The sequence below is a fragment of the Tamandua tetradactyla genome, chromosome 2 (assembly GCF_023851605.1).
Source record: "Tamandua tetradactyla isolate mTamTet1 chromosome 2, mTamTet1.pri, whole genome shotgun sequence".
Lineage (NCBI taxonomy): Eukaryota > Metazoa > Chordata > Mammalia > Pilosa > Myrmecophagidae > Tamandua > Tamandua tetradactyla.
The window spans coordinates 19,427,921-19,433,951 of record NC_135328.1 but is presented as its reverse complement, the minus strand read 5'-3'; the positions used below and the strand labels follow the sequence as shown (position 1 = coordinate 19,433,951).

Sequence of the window (6,031 nt, the reverse complement as noted above, 5' to 3'; positions counted from 1 at the left end):
ATCTCCCTTAAGCTCTAATGTAGTAGGCATAGTGCGCGAGTTCCGAGATAAAAATAGATAGCCATGTAACCAGTTGTCTGGTTACCAACAACCAAGACTGCTGACTTCTCTATCTTTCATTCAACTTCATCTTTGTCAACTGCATATTTAGGCGTCTGTCTCTTACTCCCTATACGGAATAATAAATACTCTATTTGTGAAGAATTCTTTGCTAGCAAGTGACAGAAAAAACACTTCAAATGACTTTATTAGTAAAGGAAATGTAATGGCTTAAGTACTTCAAAATGTGCAGAGAGATATCTGGTTTCAGGAAAGAATTGAAGCAGCAACACACATATCAACAAAATTCCAACTTCTCTCCATCTTTCATTTCTGGTTTTTAAAGGGTTGTCTCCATCCCTCATCTCCACACAGTGATCCATGTTCCCTTTTTCAGGCAGTTCCAGGTTCTCCCCTCATAGTAGGAAAATGGCTGCAGCAGCTCCTGACCTCAGAACTTCAACCTACATAATCCAGGGAAAAAGAATAAGGGTTCTCTTTCTCAGAAGCAGGCATAGAAATGACTTCAGTGCATTGTCTCTAGTTGAGGAACACAACCCAGTCATGGGTTAGGAGAGAAGAGGAGACTGTATTGATTGATTTAAGTTTCTAAGGATCCACTCTGGAGTTGGTGGCACATGTTGTCCTACCTGAATTAAGTGACAAGAATGAGAGATTTACCTAAAGAACACCCAGAAAGAGGAAGAATGGATATTATACCACAAACAGGAGAAGTCAATTACAGCTGAATAGGCACAAGTCACATAATTGACTGATCTTTCTACAAACTTTCATTTGTTGTATTAATATAGGGTAGAGAATAAGATATCATTTCACCAGGTTTGTAAGCTGCTACTCTAGGCTTCTTTATCTAGGTGAATTCTTCTGGGAATGCCATATTTTAATTTTCCTTCGTGAAAACTTATTTTAGTTTCTTTGCTGACATAGTGATTTCCTACTGTTCTAATTAGCTTTTTGTGTTCCCCAAAGACTTTTTCTGATGTACAAATAAGTCTGGTACATGAAAGGTTCACCTATATATTTAGAAATAATCACCATAAATCTGAATTTCTAACAGAGAACTAAAACTATATATAAATCTCCCTGATCTGCTTTTCCTACATAAGTAAGGGGCTATCTACCACTTACCACCTTTTTCAGTTAATTGAGCTTTCAGGGTTTTTCTCCTATTAAAGGTAGTGTCCTTAAATCCATGTTATTTCAAGAAGATTAGAGCACAAATTAGATTTTCACCTTTCAAACATCTAGGAAGGCCTGAATTAACTAATCCAAGGAAAATGAAAGCCCTTTTCAGTCTATTATAGCTTACTGAGTTTACAATCTACAAAGAAAAATGCATATATAGTGTATATACTAAGTCTTCTCAACTTGAAAAAAGCCTCTATGAGAGTCTTTGAACTAAGTGATGAATGCTAATGAATGAACAGAGCTACTTTTTATTTTCAACATTTACCATCTTTGGGTTTTAATCCCAGAGACTATATTTAATTTCTCAAATCAAGCAATTTTGAGTAACTCTAGTTTCACAAATAAGTTCTAAAAAACTATGCCCAAATAATTTTAATAGCTATATTTGTAATGGAGTGTTTTCTAGGATGTATAATCTCTGCTTGTATAGTTCATTCTAATGTCCTATTTTAATTAAAATACTGATCTGGCTCCAGCACAACTTTCTTCTCCTTTAAAGTCTGTGGGGAATTGGGCAGTTGTACAAGGCTCCTCTAGTCTGATGTATCTGAAATCCCAGAGTTCTGCTTGGTGAAGTCAAATCAGAAGATTAATTTATCAGTCAGGGCTAGGACACCTGTGGGTGACAATATATATATATATATGTTTAAATTATAAAGAACCATCAAAAGCTTCCATAAGGTCACTTTGGGAAAGGGGATGACTAAAAAAGGATATGTCTGAAATCAAGAGAAAACAGTCCATCTTGTGAGCCAGGAAAGTTCGGGATTCAGAGAAGTGTCTGGTTAGAGGACGGACTCCACATGTATTTTCATAAAGGCAGAAATCCTTGTTCAGAAAGTGGTAGAAGAAGCTGATTTACTATACCTTTTTTTGTACACGCCTCCTCCAGGGTCTGTGTGCTCCTGGCATTGTACTCACATGGCGTGATAGGTATAATAGTCGTCTCCCAAAGGTGTCCGTGTCCTAGTCCCAGAATGTGTGTATGTTGCCTTACATGGAATTTTCTGATGTGATTGAGTTGAGGATTTTGAGATGGGGAGATTATCCTAGTTTATCAGGTGAGCCCAATGTAATCACAAGATTCCTTGTGGGAGGGAGAAAGGGGTGTCTGTGTGACAGAGGAAATAGGACAATAGAAGCAGAGGTTGAAGTGATGTGGCCAGGAGCCAAGGAATGTGGAAGTCTCTAGAAGGTATAAGGCAAGGAAACAGATGCCCCCCTGCAGCCTCTAAGAGAAATACGGACCTGACAACACCTTGATTTTAACCCGCTATGACCTGGTTTTGACTTCTGACTTTCAGAACAATAAGATAATATATATTTGTTGTTTTAAGTCACTACATTTGTAGCAATTTGTTATAGCAACATAGGAAACGAATACACGTGGCCATCTTTTTTTTTTTTTTAATTTTCCGAAGTGAGACATTTAACAGCAGTCACCTTAGACTTCTGACTATCCATTCTGACATCTGTCCATAATAGTTTGCCTCCCACCTGCTGATGGGAGAGCAGCTGTGTCTACTTTGAGGGTTTAGCTAAGGGGGCATTTAGTTGGAGTTGCACTGAATTTGGGATCACTGTGCTATCCAATATGAACCACATTGGATCATATGGTTCATAAGCACTTCAGTGGAAGTGAAGTTACTGCTAAACATCCTGGCGTAGGAAAGACTCCCAGAGTATTCCCCACGAGCTGACTCACCTGGCCTCGTGACACAGAGGTGCAGGGCCAGAGGCCTACTGTGAAATGAACATGTCCTATGCATGTGAGTAGCTGGCAGGGAATATTGTTTTGAAATATTTAGAGTAAGAAGCTAGTCTGTGGGAAATCCTTCCAGTGAATCAGCCATGTAATATGGGAAGCAAAGGATTTGGCTCTTATCTAAACTTAACAAGATGGACCAGCTCCCCTGTCAGATAGGGTAGGAGAGCACGCACAGGATATCATAAGGATGACATAGAACAACAAACAGAACGAGTTCCATCATTTCAGAAAGTAACTAAGATTCACGCATGCACAAGAAAAAGTCAAAATATCCTCACATTTTACACCTTCTTATGAAAAAAGATTAATAGAGAATTTCCCAAATTTGACTATGATCTAAAAAGGTACATGGCATAAATAGTAATGAGTTGTGAACCCAACAGAAATGTTTTTATATTACCAATCCAGTTTATATATATATATATACTATGCTTCTGCTTTTGGTTGCAGACTAAATGCTTTCAGACTTACCTTCTCATCAAAAACAACCATACTGCTCAAATATATGGCATAACTGCTTTCAGTTATTAGACTATGTATGGGCAACACAGCACTGTGGGCTGTGAAAGAAGAAAAGCAGATGAGATGAACTCCACATTCCCCCTGGGTTCCCACGCTTTAGACAGGGAATTGAGGCCTAAGCAGAAGGCAACGGTCTTGCTGAACTGAGGAAGCAGAGATTAGGGAGCTGGGTGTTGAGCAGGCTGGAAGTGGCTAAGCAGGACACCAGAAAGGAGGGAGCTACACGGAGGAGTAGGCACAGGGTTTCCTGTGGGTCCTTGGAGGAGGGCTTGAGCTGCACATGTGCAGGGCCAGTTTCTGCCAGGCCCAGCAGGAAGTAGCAGGTCTGGGGCTGCAAGCGGAGCTGAGCTACCAGACATTGTCCAGTGTTGGGAGACTTTGGAATTCTGAACCAGCAGAGTGGAGGGACCTTTCTAGCGCCATGATAATTCACTTGAGATCCCAAAGAAGCTACATATAAAGGGTATGAGCCATGCTATAGGACAAAGGACAGGTAGAAAATAAGGTATGATACTATCAGACCCCAATCCCAATAAGAATTAAATAGCAGATATTCAAAACAAAGCAGCAAAGTATCTCAATGGTTTGACAGAGCAGAGGTAAGAACTCTTGGGAAGCCTGTCACCATTTAGTGCCAGGAAAGTCTGTCAGCTGGCTCAGGGTTCAGCCATCAGAAGGGGGTTGAGGACAGGGTTCCAGACCTCACAAAAGGCAGAAGAACATGGAACATTCTAGTCCTTGTGGAACATGACAGGTGCTGTGGGTTGAATTGTGCCCCCAAAAAGGATATGCTGAAGTCTTAATCCACAGTACCTCAGAATGTGGCCTTCCACTTTTGTGGAAGTAAGGCCATTACAGAAATATAAGACAAATTAAAATGAGATCATCCTGGGCAATGCAATGATGGCTCAGCAGGCAGAATTCTCGCCTGCCATGCCAGAGACCTGGGTTCAGTTCCTGGAGCCTGCTCGCAAAAAAAAAAAGAGGTCATACTGGATTAGGGTGGGTCTTTAATCCAATGTCCTTATCAGAAGGGGCAAGGAGACACATAAGGGCAAAGAGAGAAGATGGCCACATGACCAGAAAAGCAGAGATTGAGTTATAACATAAACCAAGGAATGCAAGGATTCCCTCTGGCCTCCATCAGAAGCCAAGAGGCGGGACATGAACAGATTTGTCCCTAGAGAATGGGGCCCTTCTGACCCCTTGGTTCATACTTCCAACCTCCAGAACCATTTCTGGTTTTGGGGTAGTTTGTTGCAGCAGCCCTTGCAAACTAAGACTACAGGTTATCAGAGCAGAATCCGAGGTATGTGAGCAGGACTCCAGTTAAGAGAACTTCGGCCCATGTAAGGGTGGTGCGAACAGCAAGTGGGACAATATTGGAATTAGAACTGCTTCTGTAGGAAGTATTTCCTAGAGTTAATTCTAGGAATTGCGGCAGGAGTGACACTGCAAATTGAAAGCTAAACGTTCCCAACCGTGAGATCAGAATAGTGAGGGGAAGTCAGGAAATTGTACAATCGATGAAAGGAGAAAGCTTGGCAACCATAAGTCTAGGTTTAAAGGAAAAACAACTCTAGGGTCAGAGGAAAATTCTCCTGCAGGTGGGCAGGAGAATCCTAATCCCAAAGTGACATGGCTGGAGAGGAAGCACAGGATAAACCACCAGTGTAAGTGGCAGGGGCTGAGAGGTCCTCTGATCAGAGATGACAGGCAGAAGCAAGGAAGGCAACTTCCGCCCCCTGCCTTTGGGACCAGCCTGAGTTTTCATCCTGCTGTTTTAAATGCATAATCAGACCCCTAATTAGAGCCAGCTGTCCCTCACAAGACCAGGATATTAATGACCATCATAAGCTTCTAAAATTGCCTTTGAGTATGTATGTACATGAACAGTCTTGTGTTTGCAAGTTGCCAGAATGAGCTATACCAGAACTAAAATGGCTTTTTAAAAGGGGAATTTAATACATTACAAGTTTACAGTTCTAAGCCTATCAAAATGTCCAACTAAGGCATCCAGGGAAAGATATATTAATTCAAGAAAGGCCAATACATCTGGAACAGCTCTGTCAGCTGGGAAGTCACATGGCTGGCATCTGCTGGTCCCTTGGTCCTGAGCTCTGTTGCTTTCAGTCTATGTTCCTGTGGGGGTTCGTCACTTTGCTTCTCTAGAAAGTGATGAGCTGACTTTCATCTCTTGGCTTTCCTTGGCTCTCCCCAGGTTCTGGCTTGCTTAACATCTCACGGTAACATCTGCTGGGCTCCAAGTTTCTCCAAACATCTGTGCCTCTGTTCTCTAAGTGTCAGCTCTGGGTTCTATCAGCTCTGAGTCTTCTGTCATATCTCCAAAATGTTTCCCCTTTTAAAGGCTTTAATAATCTAATCAGGACCCACCTAGAATGGGTGGAGTCAAATCTCCATCTAATCAAAAGATTACACCCATGCTTGGGCATGTCATATCTCTGTGGAGATAATCTAATCAAAAGTTTCCAC

The 6,031-nt window shown here is 41.5% G+C and overlaps 1 long non-coding RNA gene across 1 annotated transcript; it reads right to left on the bottom strand.

The window, feature by feature from the left end:
* Positions 1-297: 297 nt before the first annotated feature.
* LOC143659165 (uncharacterized) lies at positions 298-4,227 on the bottom strand. The gene is made up of 3 exons (XR_013163444.1): positions 4,164-4,227; positions 3,488-3,576; positions 298-503 (listed from the first exon to the last, which is right to left on the bottom strand). It is a non-coding gene; the product is annotated as an uncharacterized LOC143659165 (long non-coding RNA).
* Between the last annotated feature and the right edge of the window lie 1,804 nt (positions 4,228-6,031).